General features: G+C 33.8%; 1 pseudogene; it reads right to left on the bottom strand.

The window, feature by feature from the left end:
* Window positions 1-5,348: 5,348 nt before the first annotated feature.
* On the bottom strand, window positions 5,349-5,467 carry LOC118607492 (annotated as a pseudogene).
* Between the last annotated feature and the right edge of the window lie 9,271 nt (window positions 5,468-14,738).

Below are 14,738 nucleotides of genomic sequence, written 5' to 3'. Positions count from 1 at the left end.
CTGAGAATGCACAACAGTGAGAGAAGTAAGCTAGATCTATGCTCCATTCTACATTTGCCTGTCACCTTTTCCTTTTTAACTGGTTTAACCTATTTTATCTGAAGTCACGTCTAATTAATCTTGTTTCAGCACATTCCTGTGTGTCATATTTGGGCAGTCTATTCTCTGTCACCTATACATTAACCTAAATGTATTCTTACTGAGTTTTTTCTTCATACTCTTTTAATTTTTATTTTGACACATTGAGGCATAATATTATTTAGTAAAGGATATGGGAGACTCTGACAAGATATAAACTCTCTTAAAATATTTTATCTTTAAATTATGACTAACATGAATCATAGTTTCATACACACTAACGGTTTTGACTTAGAACTGCTTTCTGTAACTGAATATTAAATATCAATTTTCATAATTAGCAAATATTAAGAAGTCTGACAAAACCAAGTGTTGACTTCAGTCAACCCTGTGGTGAGGCGTAGATCAAAGGGGAACTCTTAAACAGTGTTGGTGAGAGTGCGATTCCTGTTGAAGTTTTAATTCTTTTTTAATTAAAAAGATATGTGGAGAGAAAATGAAGTTAAACATTAAAGGATAACATTTAAAGAGAAAACTTTAAAAACATGAATTAACATATGTTTGGTCATATTTCTATGTATTATAGTCATTAGAAAAACAATGGTTGCATGGAGAGTTTATTCACTCAGGTCAAATCAATAATTAATGGTTCAAAGACAAATTTCCTAATTTTTATGTTTTTTTATCTTTTGTCTTGGAACTAACAAGGCAATTATAATCTTCAATAATCCTGTTTGCAACAATGAAAAATTTTGTTTTATTCAGCTGAGAGGGTTGTCAGAAGAAGCTTAATTTTCCTTCGTATGTTGGAAATTTTCTTACTTTGGGGTTCCCTAACTCTATTTGTTGTTCCTTTGTCAGTGTGCTTATAGGAAGAAAGTCCTGGTGAGTTACTATACACTTCTGATGTATAGAGGAATAATACCCACAGGACACTAGGACATTTACCACTTATAAGTACTCATTGCTCAAATTAACAGGGAAGCACTTCGAAACTATAATGATACAAGAACTGGTTTCTTTAACAGTAGCCCAATCTCCATCATTGCACTGTAGACTATAAAGTCCCTTCTAGCACTGACGTATTTTATTTATCGATGATTTTACTCTTTGTTTGGCGGGAAATACTTCATAAAGTTGAAGACTCTTGTTCCCACTCCATATTCAAGATTTTCTTTTTCTCGATTATTTTTTCCTTTGTTTCTAGTTCATAAACTAATTTTACTGCATCATTTTACTGGAATGAGATTTCCATGTCTGGGCATGATGGATCACAATGTATAGTGTTATAGATTTACTTCACAGATAAACTCTTCTCTTTAAAGTGTCTCTTTTCTCGAGGTAAATTTTGCACACCCATAAGGGTAAAATTAGATTTAAAAATACAGATGTTCATAGCTTACATAAATATATTAGTAATATTTGTGGAATTCTTATAGATATGATCATTTTCTGTAGATAAAATCATATATATAGTTAAGAAAACATTTCAAAATAATTTATATTTTAGCCAAAATAAATATTATATATTAAAATTATTTTAGTAGGAAGAGTTTTTCAAATACTGTACATTTATCGTAAGACAGATACTTTTTATTTTTGCATTCCTGCTACACCAGAAGGCAGCTTGTAATAGATAACATCTTACAATAAGTTTAAATCAGATATCAGTCATGAATTCTCAGATTATCAGAAAGTAAGAGAAAGAGAATATTATCCATTTTCTGGGAAGCCATGTTTTCAGTGTGTGGACTGCCTTGGTGAACTTCTGGGAGACTGGCTAATTTTCTGGTTACCTGGAACAGTAATCAATATCAATGACGCATCTTACTTTTTAAGAACAAAACTTACAATCAATTTTTAAAAACCTATTCCACCTATCTGTGCCTTTTAGTTGAAATAGGAAGGTATCTTTATTCTCTTAGCAAGATGGGACATAGACTTCATGGTATGATTATATATATTTTAAATTTCATTAAATAATCAGGCAAACATCTTTCACTCATTTCTGGATATAAGTAATTGGTGGTCTCTTATGCCTTGATTCTGCAATTAATCACAACTCAAAGCCTCTTATTCGCATCTCAGCCTTAGTATCCACTCTCACACAGTGTATGTACTAAACATCTCTTATCCATGCCAAAATATGGCTTATGTGAGTGCTAGATATTAATGCAGTGGTTCAGGGTAAATGGCATGTAGTTTCTGATGTCTGTTTTTGGAATATGGAGGGTTTTCAGCTGTCCTCCACCATACCCATCTAACATTTAAGAAAAACAAGGCACAGGATCATTAATTAACTTGTACATGACCATACAACCAGTGAGTCACAAAGCCAGAATTTGATTCCAAATACCCTGTTGAGAGCCATGCTCTTAAGCATGAATCTTTATTCAATTCTATGATATTTAACCAAAATAACATGTGTTGTAAGTAATTGAATAAGTAATTTTCCATTTATTAGTTTTTTTTAATTAAACCTCAGTTTTCTTCTTAAGAATACTTTTACTTATTTTCCACACTTGTTAATTGCTAGTATTCATTAAAATATGAAGAATTTTTAATTTGATAATGAAATGGCATTCTTCACATATATTTAAATATTAATGAAAACTGATTTTGGTATGTTGCACACATGGAGCATACACATTTAGTGTGCTCCAACGCCTTTTATTTTGCATTCGAAAAATAACTCTTATTTCACTTAGCCCAAGATACTTTACTGAGAGTTGAGTTCAGTCAGCTAATAGCTTGGGCATAGAAACTGATAAATCAGAATTGCAATTACTGAAGACAGGTAAAACCATGCAGAGAAAAGAATGTATAAAGTTGTCATCTCCTGAGAAATCAGTGGCAATTTCCCTTGGAAAAGTCAAGCTCCATTAGCTTGAGGAAAAGGATTAGAGAAGTTTCTTTAATTAGAAAGTTCACATACACAAAGCTAGAAAAATCATTTTCTCTCAGCCAGATGATGTTCGGAAGGGTAAAGAATCAGATTGTTAATCTAGCTCCTCTAAAGTGTTGATCTAGAGTCAAGGCTGTCACCATTTGATGAGTAGTATCTACAAACTCTTCAGATTGTGTGCCAGTCCTCTGTGCAGAGAAGAGACTTACACATAAATCCTAATAGTGAGGGTGGATGGTAGCTTGGTTCTTAAGGCAGTCAGTAGCTAACAAATTACCATCCCTGGATGAAAAATGAGGTCATGAAGATTTAAATGTGGCAAGAAAGAAGAAGGTGCTGTCTGCACAGGAAGGATACTTAGTGTGAACCCATCTGTGGTAACAGATTAATTGCCTTCATTAGCAAAGATGTATATCTTACACCGACCATCAATAAACGTTTCAGATCTACTCAGGAGTGTTTGCTCTGTTGATACAAAGGATAAAGCTTATTCCCAAACAAAAGTTGAAGTCAATATAACTCTAAAATTTTACATAATCTGAAACATTGTTTTATAATAAAAAATATTATATTTCAAGAAAAAAATAAGGAAAAGAAAAAAATGGCTTTAATTAACTTCATTACCTGTAAGGAATAGTTTTTATAAAGCTCTACAATAGTCTGAGAGTATCTCTGGATGGTGGAAACTATCTTTACTGGGTTTATTTTTGCTTCGGCTTTTAAAATAATTAGACTATTTTTTTCAACCATTTAATTCAGTTAATTCTACTTAGATTATAGTTTTTCCCTTCCTTGGTTCAAAGAGATGACTCCCACACTTCATTCTTTTATTAGTGAAACAATTGTTATGTATGACGCACAGCTAGAACAATTCACAAATTTTCATTTTTTTTCTTAAACAATGACAGAATAGGTGGAGGAGATTAAGAAATTAATAAGGCAACAATATGCACATAGGTCATAGACTACATCAGGTAGCTTATAGTTTTAAACATAGTGGAGAATGAGACAATCATTGACTATAACAACACTGAATCTAAAGCAGTCGGAGAAGGCTACAGGACCCCAGGATAACTATAACTGGATATTAGCCATAGCTTTAGGTTGCTTAATAGATAAAAGAAAAGAAGAAGAGTGTAAGTTCTACTTTATATCAAAACAAGGCACCCAGATTTCTTTTGTGTTTAAGAAATGATTTTCAGGAATTAAATATAACATGGGAACTTGTATGCAGTAGGACCCTATATAAAGGGTGTTAATATTTAATAGCTTCTATGGGGATCAGACAAAAGGAATTTCAGTATATAAGATGAAGAATGCAAAGATGCTTTCTACTCAAGTGAGCCAAAATAATTGGACTATTTTCTGTGCCTATTCTAATTGCGAACATCTCGCATCTCATAGACATTTATTATAATCCAACTGAGAGAAACTCTATAGTCAGAGGAAAGAAGCTGTCTCTTCAGTAGATTGAGTCTTACCTACAAGAGAATGAGAAAATAGAGGCATGAAGCATCATCTCAAAACATGCATACAGAAAGCTCTGTGGTTCATTCATTTATTCATTAATTTAAAAATATTTATTGGGCACTTACTATATTGCAGGTAAAACACAGTGGAGATAAATCAATGAACAAAAGCGATAAAATATGCCAAACATGCCTTCTCTAATAGAATTTACATTCTAGTTGGAGAAGAAAAACAAAATTTAAAAAACAATACAAAATATTAGTAATAACTGGTGAAAAAAAAAAAAGAACTGTGTTCAGGAAACTGAGACTATAGTGGCAGGAGACAGCAATTCATGTGGGCTGGTTCTCTGAGTCTCCCTACAAAAGGCAATGCTTGAATAATGACTTGGTAGAGGTGAAGAACTGTGCCACAAGGATATATGAGGGAAGACCATTCCAAACAGAAGGAACAGCCAATGCAAAGACAGGGAAGTGGGGGTATACTAGTCATGGCCAATTAACAGGAAGCAGGGTTAGTTGGGAGATAACACAGAAATATAATCTGGATCTTATACTTCTCTGTTACTTTTGTGCTATCTTACTTCTAGATAGATTCACACATGAACACATACATACATAACACACATATCGTTGGTTTTTAATTAATTTGCAGTTAAACATCCTATTATATAAAATATTAAGGGAGGCTTTACTCATAATGTCCGTGTTTAAAAAAAAAAAGGTAAAAGGAAATGAGGATAATTTGGAATAAATGTCAGTAAATTCACAGGGCCTATTTTGTTTGTTTGTTTGTTCGTTTTTTGTTTTTTTAGGCAAGGCAAACCTTGGTTGACCTTACAGATTGCAAGGACCTTGTCAGTTTATAATCCCTTATTTTTTTATTTTAATTTTTATGCCTATAGCACCTGGTCTTCTTAGGTGGTCTCCCATCCAAGTACTAATCAAGCCCAACCCTGCTTAGTTTCTGAGATCAGATGCGATCAATCTTGTTTAGGGTAGTATGTCTGTAGACTACAGGGTCTATTTTTATGATACTTCTTTTCCTTTAAGCTATGATTCTAATTATTTTTCAAAAACCATTGCTTTAATAATTTGATTTTAAAATGTTTTAGAATTTTATCTTACCATTTCTTCTGTATTGTTTTGAAAATCACAAATATATTTCTCTGTAAGAAATGCTGAAAAGATCCTTTATTCTGAAACATTCTATGATCCTACCCTGCTTCCCATCTTAGAGGACCTACAATTACTAATATCTACCTGTATTTTGTGTTAAGACACTGAAATTCTCCTTTATATGTATGTTTTCTGGAGCCAGAAGACATTAAATAATCATTAATAGCTTGAATTTATCAGATAACACTGCATTTTAGAGCACTTTACAGTACTTTAAATCATTTTCTTGTAATTAAAATATTTAAGTCTTAATATTATTACACCTATTTTGCAGATCAAGAAAGTAAAGCTTTTAGAAGTTAGTGACATGAACTTAATCACATTAGCTAGTAAATAGGCAATCCCAACCTACATTTTAGATATTCTGACTTCAAGTGAACTTTGTTTTAGAAAGTGTAATGGAGTATGGAAGAGGGAATAATTCACAAAAATTCCTTCCTTGCCTAAATTTCAGTCAGGCTCCTTGGAGCTCTCTCCTCAATTAGGCCTTATCCTTCGCCTGAGCCCACTTCAGCAAGAATCCTGTCAAGCCACTTGAGCAAGAGTCCCCCACTCTCCTACTTGCCACATTTAATATCTAACCAAGTTTCTTTTGGTAATTTTCCATTCCTCGACTCTCTTACTCTGCCTGGGGCTATGAATCCCCAGTCATTCCTGTGTTCAGAGCAGAGTTCGATCTCTCTCCTCCATTGCTATATTCTTAAATAATGTCTTCCTTAACTGCATATAGTAGAATTTTCTTTTGCCACACCCCAGGCAACTGTTGCTACACAAAGAACACAGGCCATAATTTGTTTCATGCATTAGTCTAAAAGAAACAGAATACTTGTTATGCAGTATGGTAGAGACCAAAAGGGAGATAGTGCATGGTTACAGGTCCCAGAAGCAAACTTTTATTTATCACAATTTTCTGTGCAGCCTGCATTAGGCTCAGGAAAGAGCTACCTTTTATTGATACTCATAGTAGTTTTTGTTTTACCTAATGCTACTTTTTATTAAAAACTGTTTTAGAAGTCATTCTATTTAATGAAAAAATTTAGCTTTTGAAAGAAAGTTTATTTTGCTGTCCAAACTAACTCATTTTCCCATTTCTGAGCATCACTGGTTCAGCAAAACATTGAATTGAAATTGACTCAACATATAATAGGAAATTAAATAAATCAAAATTCATCTACATGAGAGTAAATGAGTATTCATGCATCCATGTATCCTACTGGAAAAAATTTTTAAAAGGTAGACTTTTTGGGTATTCTCCTTTCATGTAAACTTAGACATGTTAGTTAACTTCAATCTGGTTGCTTTTTTCACCTGTAAAATGTAGATAATATTCTATATCTCATCTTGATATGATTTGAATTATGACAGTGATTTATAATAAGAAATATGTATTTGGTGTTTACCCTGTTTCTATCACATTGCTCCTAAAACCCTTGCAATTTCCTAAATGATAAGAGTAATGGGAATATCTTTTATTATAATATTTTGTCTTTTGTCCTCAGTCCCTGAAATAGGTCCAGAGTGATAAATGTGAAAAAATGTTTCACTTTTCATAAGTTCTTTCAACCACAAAAACGTTTATATAAATGAGGTAATTTTTTGAAACCTCATAGATAACCACAGGGTAAGTACTGGTCGCTGTGAGAACCAACCTGTGATTACCCCTCTACCTCCTGAAATCCAGGGAGGGGAGAAAGACTATAGGCTGAATCAGTCACCATGGCTGATGACTTAATCAGCCATGCCTATGTAGTGAAGCCTCCACAAACCTCCGGTAAGGAGAACTTCTGAGCTGGTCAACTCCGAGAGGACATGGAAGCTCCAAGCCCCTTCTCACACACCTTGCCATATGCATCTATTCTATGTAGTTGTTCCTACTGTATCCTTTTATAATAAACCAGAAATCTAGTTAGTAAACTATTTTCCTGAGTTCTGTGAGCTGCTCTAGCGAATTATCAAAACTGAAGAGGGAGTCTTGGTCAGTCAGAAGTACAGATGACAACCTGGACTTGTGGCTGGCATCTAAAGTAGGGGAGGGAGGCAGTCTTATAGAACTAAGCCCTTAATCTGTGGCATCTGTACCAACTCCAGGTAGATAGTACCAGAATTGAAGTAAATTGTCAGACATCCAGCTGGTGCTGAAGATTTGGTCGATGTGGGACAAACTCCACACTTTTGGTAATCGGAAGTGAAGTATTGAGAGCAGAGTTGAAAAGAGACACAGGAGAATGTTCCTTTTCATGATTAAATAAGGTAGCATATTTCAACTGCCTAGTATAATTTTTGGCCCATGATAAGAATTCAGTAAAAATAGAGGCACGCCTTTTATTCCCTTTCCCTATTAATAGCCAATTCAAGTACAAAATGTAGCTGATTAAATTAGCCAGAATCAAGCCCGCAGTAACAATATGTTTCATTTTGAAAGCCGATATTTCAGAATAGGAAGAAATAATTTAATATACATGCTGTAATTTACCTAAGTTGCTGAATGTACCATCAATTAGTAGTGATTTTTCTTAAATTTCTTCCAACTGTATTTTTTATTTTAATTAAGAATATATAATTTAGTATATAATTAGTTAGAGAATACATATGAGACTTTTCCTTATGAGAGGTAGAACTTTTATATAATTTTCCTCTAAACTTAAAATGTTACAAAAAATTTTGAACTTGAGTCTCTGAAGAAATTAAATAAATTCGAGCTTTTTTTCAGAAGTTTAAATACTGCATTTTCCCAAAGACAATGGCAACTCTTCCTTCCTTATTCTTTGCATGGTTAAAGGACATTTTAAAAAGCTGTTTTATATAAAAGATGCTTTGGAAACAAAATTAACTCTTTCAGGTAATTGAAGTAGTTTTCATCAATTATTGATCATATTTTGTTTTATTTGCTAAACAATACTCTAATGATGTGCAGAAGTTGATATATTTTCCAAAAGCCTTTCACAAACTAAGAAATAAAAACCATGGATTGTTGGGGTTAGCTTTATTCTTCCATATTAAAAATAAAATTGTATTGACGATTTTGTTGACGAATATTTACAAGCCACAATTTATGATTCCAAAGTAGGTGATTTATAGTCTTTTTGCCATGAAATCACAAATTTTACTGAGTTGTGACCATGATTATAGCTGTGGAATAATAAAGCTACCTCTTTAGAGTATTGTATAGAAGAAGATAGAAGAAAATGCTGAAATTCATCAATAAGAATTTTAAAGAATAGAACAGGATAAAACATCCCACTATTAGAGAGACAATAATTATTAAAAACTCAAAGGAAGTGAATGAGCTGAACCATGCAAGTCTCTGGGAATGGAGCATTCTCAGAAAAGGGAAAAGCAAATGTAAAGTTCTTGAAGTATAAGCTTGCTTAGGTTGTTTGTGATTAAGAAGTAGCAAGGAGCATGTGGTTCATTCAGAGTGGTTAAGGGGGTCGGGGTACAGGGAGTGGTAGGAATTGAAAAAGATATACCTGCCTTTGTTCTTTCCTTTTCTTTCCATCCTCCTTTACAGGCAGGTTTTGTGTTCTGACCACAAATATTTAAAGTAAGTCCTGCCTTTTACTTTTTATCACAGTACCCTGATTGTTGCTTATTATTATCAGTAACAATTTGTTCACATGTTTTGTTCTCTCTTTAATAAGAATACAAATGCCACAGAGTTGAAGACTGTGACGCCCTCTTTACCACAGTAGTGTTATTCCTTGTACTTAATTAGCACGGTGCCAGGTACACTGAAGTCACTTAAATATCCGTTGAATGAATGAATGACTTTTTTTCTGAGGTGGGAATGGGGACATGTTGACTTGCTAAAAATTTATCAAGGTTCACTGAGGATTTGTAAACTTTTCTATATGTATATTGTATTTAAAAAAAAAAATCCCTCCAAAAGCAGCATAACAAAAAAAATATACAATTAAAATTAAATTTAACAAGCTCTGGGAAGTGATGATAATAAACGAAATGGAACAAACCAAAACAAATGGCCAACCGGGTAGCCACATTCCATCCTTCCTGTGATGATTCTGAAACACTCAGAAACTTCCCACTCTCCCTGGACCTTCTCTGTTGCCTCTGAAGAGTGAAAGTCTACTTCTGCTCCTGTGTCCCAGGGAAGCAGGGGGTAAGGAATCCTGCTTCCTGTTACTCTAAGCTGAGAAACTATCATGCAGAAAGCTTTTCCCCAAAATGTCAGATTTAATTTTGATTGTGATATCTAGCACTGCTGTAGTTCTATTATGCTTTCAACTAAATCATCTTTTGTTAGCATTTTGGGAACTAATATTTAACTCACTGGAAACAATAAAATCAGAAGGCATAATTTCACTTCACTGAGTCTGCCTAATTCCAACTATTGCATATAATAAATGTTTACAATAACTTAAAAATAAGGTATTTTTTAATTATTTTGTTGAATATTAAATTTTAGTGCGAATGAATATGTGCCTTCTGATATCAACTGAAGTTACATGTATATTTCAGATGCCAACTTATTCCCTCTTGCTTGTGTTAAACCCATACACAGCAGGCTTTAATAAAATAATAATGTACAGCATAAGTAAGGATTTATTTCCTTCCAAATAAATAAAACAATAATTACTTGAATAACTGTCAAGAAATTCCAAGAAGCAGACTAAAATTCAATTCATGTATACACAAGTTATGTAAAACTTTTTCATTTCATACAATGGCAGTTATTTGATAAATATTCTTCTTGCTCTAATCAACAATAATTTGAAAATTTATTTAAAGCTAAATATTAAACAAAATCCTTCTCCAAGTTGGATACTAAGTAGTTTAAACATATTTTCAGTAGAGGTTTGTTGGTCTGGAAACTATTGCCGAGATATTTGGAACTCTCACTAGGAAGTACAGAAAATCCAGGGGCTTGAGACTCCTAAGAAATGTATGAAACATTACTCATTCCTCCACTCCATTCCCTAGTAGCCTGTCACCAAGTATCTTTAGAGCTGGCTAACCTTAGTGTGATAGCAAGCGGTACATAAATTTATGACCATCTTTCTTCACAAGTCCATTATTTAAAAATAAAAACTGGTTATTGGGGAGAGAATAGTACATTTTTTATATATATTACCCCCTCTTGTTGACTGCTTACTTGAACCCAGTTATTGCTGTATATACTTCATGTGCTATGTGAGGAGATACAAAACTTGAATTAACATGTTTACTTCCGTGTTTGAGAGCATAGGTTGTGTTCAAGTGGCTGAGCTTTTATCTTGAAGTGCCTATTACCAGTCCTTGATTAATTTGTAAGACTGACTTATCTTTTGTACAGAACTTCTCAGTCATTAAAGGCTTGATTGACTTATTGCTTAGTAGATGGACCAGATTTCTTAGTCACAACCTGAATCTAGAATGATAAAATATTCTTCCTGGCCAACTGCCATACTGTGGTATAACTAGAAGACTTAAAGCAAATTGTAATAACTGTAGATATAATTTTGAGATTTCACAAATGAATGTTCCAGATAAAGCCATAGTTTTTGCATTTAAATATACAGTGGGGGTATTTTTTTAGTCATCATATCTGCTTTAGTATTGTGGTATAACAATTATTCAATGGCTTCTCTAAAATATCCTGATTCTAAAATGGACATACAAGGTAGATAGTATAAAGTTGTGTGTCCACTAATTGCATATGTTCTTTCATTCACTTACTTATTCTTTCATTTATTAATTCAACTAATGTTTGTTTGGTGTCAACTTGTATTTAAGGTTAGGGACCAGGAATTGGAAATGCAGCCATTTCCATAAGCTCCTAGACATCCAGGAGCTTATTATTAGCTGGTGAAAAACATCCATGCAAAGTGCAATGCATAGAGCTATAAAAGCAGCAAATAAAAATCGAATTTTATTTAATTTATAAGAAAATATTAATGTTAGAGATTTATAACTTCAGTTAAAATTCAACCTTATATAACTCTGATATAGTTCATGTTGTCTTACCATAAAAATGTTATCTTCTGGATTCCTTTTACCCTAAGTCCAGTAGTCATCCTATAAAATAAAACACGTTTTAATTACAATGCATCTGAAAAATTTTAAGGAGAACAGGCGTGTAAATAATCTTTATATTGCCAGAGCCCTGTGCTCTTTTGACTGCGATCATAAAAAAATTCTTTTATTTGACTTTTCTCAGGCCTGTGCAGATGATTTGTTTCTGAGAAAGTACAACATGGAGGGAGAAGATAGAAGGAGAGAAGGGCCTTTCCTGGCCTTCACGTCAGTTGGTAGTGCGGTCGTTAGGCCTCTGTGACTTGCTAAGAGAAAAATGCTATAATAAATATACATCCATGCTAAACCACTGGGGCAGAATTAGACTTTTATTGATCTTCTGTCTCCACATTTTTATGTGGGAATGAAGTGTTTATAACTTTTCTATTGATAGTATTTTATTGTCTGTTATTTTATATTTAATCCATTAATTTATTCAAATTAGAAATATGTATAGTATAAATGATAACTGAATTTTCAGTGTTATAAAGACATGTAGTTTTAGTGACTTCAGTTTCACAGAGAAAAAGTTTCAAGTGGTTTTATCTGTAAAATCTCCCCTTCAATAGAAATTTTGGGTTGAAACTATATGTAAAACTGAAAAATTAGGGGATTTCCAGCCTTACATCCTCTTTGTACCAATTCCTTCAACCGCACACATGTAATTTCAGCAAGTGTGCTAAATTCCACAATTTGTAAGAAACAGTCAAAGCATTGTTGTCAAAGTATTCATTGTTGTGAAACTATTCATTGCCCCCTGATGGTTGTAATAGGAGGCTGAAAGAAACAGGATACTGGAACCAAAACATTGATAAGATGGACAGCACAATGAGTCTTTAGCCAATTGCATGAGAAAAACCAATGAGTACAGTCATGGCAGAGGGCATAAATTACATAGCTACTGTCCATTGAAAGAGATTATCTTGTCCCCCACGCTCAATACAAAGGATATTGCTCTTCAGCAGTTTCACTGCTTGGATACCTCAGGAACCTAATGCCCATTTTTCCATAGAAACCCCATCTCAAATCCTGCCATCTTAAAGATACTGTGTGGGAAAGTGTCACAGCTTTATGCCACTCCTGGAGCACTATAAACTTTGCGCTCCTCATATGAATGAACTCAGCTATCAAAGCCACCACCCTCATCACCTAGAAATGTAGGTCTCCATCATCTCTCTTTTCCTAGTGTCTCAGTCCTTCCATATCAAAGGCTTGTAAATAGCATCATTTTCTGGACAGTTCATCTCTAAGTGGAACATCTCTTATTCAGACAAAGAATGTCACCTCCTTTTCCTCTTTACCAAAGGGATATCAGAACCTACAAATAAAAAAGGCCTGACAAATACATGTCTCAGTAATCCTTCTACAGTATGTCATTGTTAAATGTACGTATGTTTGTGTATTATGTATTTCCTCTTATTATGGGCAAAGCATCTGAACAAGTTGAGATACTATACTTTAGTTGTAGTACCACCTGACCTTCCTCCCTAGATCTCTTGGGTGAAAATACACAGGTCTTTTGGCTCACAGACTCTGTAGCTGCTATGCTATGAGCCAGATCTCTGCTACTAAGGGCCTTTGAAATCAGGGCAAATGTCTGAGTAATATGCTTCTCCCAGGCTGGGCTGCCAAAGGACTCTGGCATGTTACTTGGTAACAACAGTTATTTATCCTCTCATACCCAAGAAGTGCTATAATTCCTGAAAATCAACGTGAATTTTCTGGGCTTGGAGCCAGTTTGTTGCCCAGTTCTCATGAGAATGGGCATATAAGCAATTCACTAAGAAATTCCAATGAACCTCAGAATTAGTGAACTTTATTTTCCAGTCTCAGTTTTTATGTAACTGAGAACAGAAGCTTTCTCTAAGGCAAAGATGAAGATATACATCACTGGATATCAAGGAGAACCTTGTAAGACAAGAGCCTCTTTCCAGATAATTATTAAGTGTGTAAGGGCTAGGGGTTTTGTCTTATTTTTGGTTGTGGCCAACCTTTGACTTTTATCCTTAGTTTTAGGAATTAGGCCTCTGCTTAATATGTCATATGTGGGTCCTCATTTTGATTTTTGCCTGGGTTCCTGGGTCTCTAAAATAGGGTTGTTGTTGTTGGTTTTTTTTTTTTTTTTTTTTTTTTGGTTTATGGAATTCGTTAATGTAATTCTCCATGGAGACTAGAGTACAATCTCTAACATGTATTAGTTTCTTGAACTGGCTAACAGATGTTTGTTTTGATAAAGATCTATATCATATTGGATTTGCCACCCTACATGGAAAATTTATCTCAGTTCTTTGTCTTCTCTAGTCTATCTTGTTCTGTTATCAGTCAGGTGTCATTCTGATGACCTGGAAGAAACATAAAACTCACACTTTAAAGTTGGCAGCAACCTCAGTTTGAAGACTTAGATTCTTTAACATAGGGGATAGGAAAAGAGAAGGGAGCTAGTATAGGGAGTTCTTTTTATGTACTAGGTTTACGCTTGGTAACTATGTGTATGTATTATCCCTTGGACAATAAATTCTTTGGAAGCTGGAAACGTCTTTAAAAAAAAAGTGTCTAGGAGACTGGTACATCATTAGTAGATGCTTTATAATAAATTAGCATATTTTTTCATATACAACTTATAGAGAAGATATTGTGACTACGGATAATAAAATTGGCATTCAGAAAAATTAGGCAATTTGCCCAAAGACATTTTCAATGATAGCCCAGAATTCAAATCCAGAGTCTAACTCTAAAATCTATATTTTTTACCCCATTTGTCTATTACCATCTGTTTTTACTTTATATATAAATTAGGAAAACATTCAAAAAAGAGTTGAGACAATTTAAATATTAACAGGAATATAACAAGCAGATTTGTTTTAAATTCAGTAATTTTCTAGGATAGAGATAACTAATTATATATTTTAAAAAAACCTTGAAAATAACTATTTGTTTCTACCAAGTAATACGATAATATTATAATGTGAACTCCCTACAATAGTGTTCCTCAACCCCTGGGTACCAGTCAGAACCAGTTAGGAACTGGGCTGCACAGTAGGAGCTGAGCAGTGGGCAAGAGAGCAAAGGTTCATCTGTTTTTGCAGCTGCTTCCC

The sequence above is a fragment of the Rousettus aegyptiacus genome, unplaced genomic scaffold, assembly GCF_014176215.1.
Source record: "Rousettus aegyptiacus isolate mRouAeg1 unplaced genomic scaffold, mRouAeg1.p scaffold_m13_p_8, whole genome shotgun sequence".
In the NCBI taxonomy this organism is placed as follows: domain Eukaryota; kingdom Metazoa; phylum Chordata; class Mammalia; order Chiroptera; family Pteropodidae; genus Rousettus; species Rousettus aegyptiacus.
The sequence above is the reverse complement of the archived record's forward strand: the minus strand, read 5'-3'. Positions and strand labels throughout refer to the sequence as shown.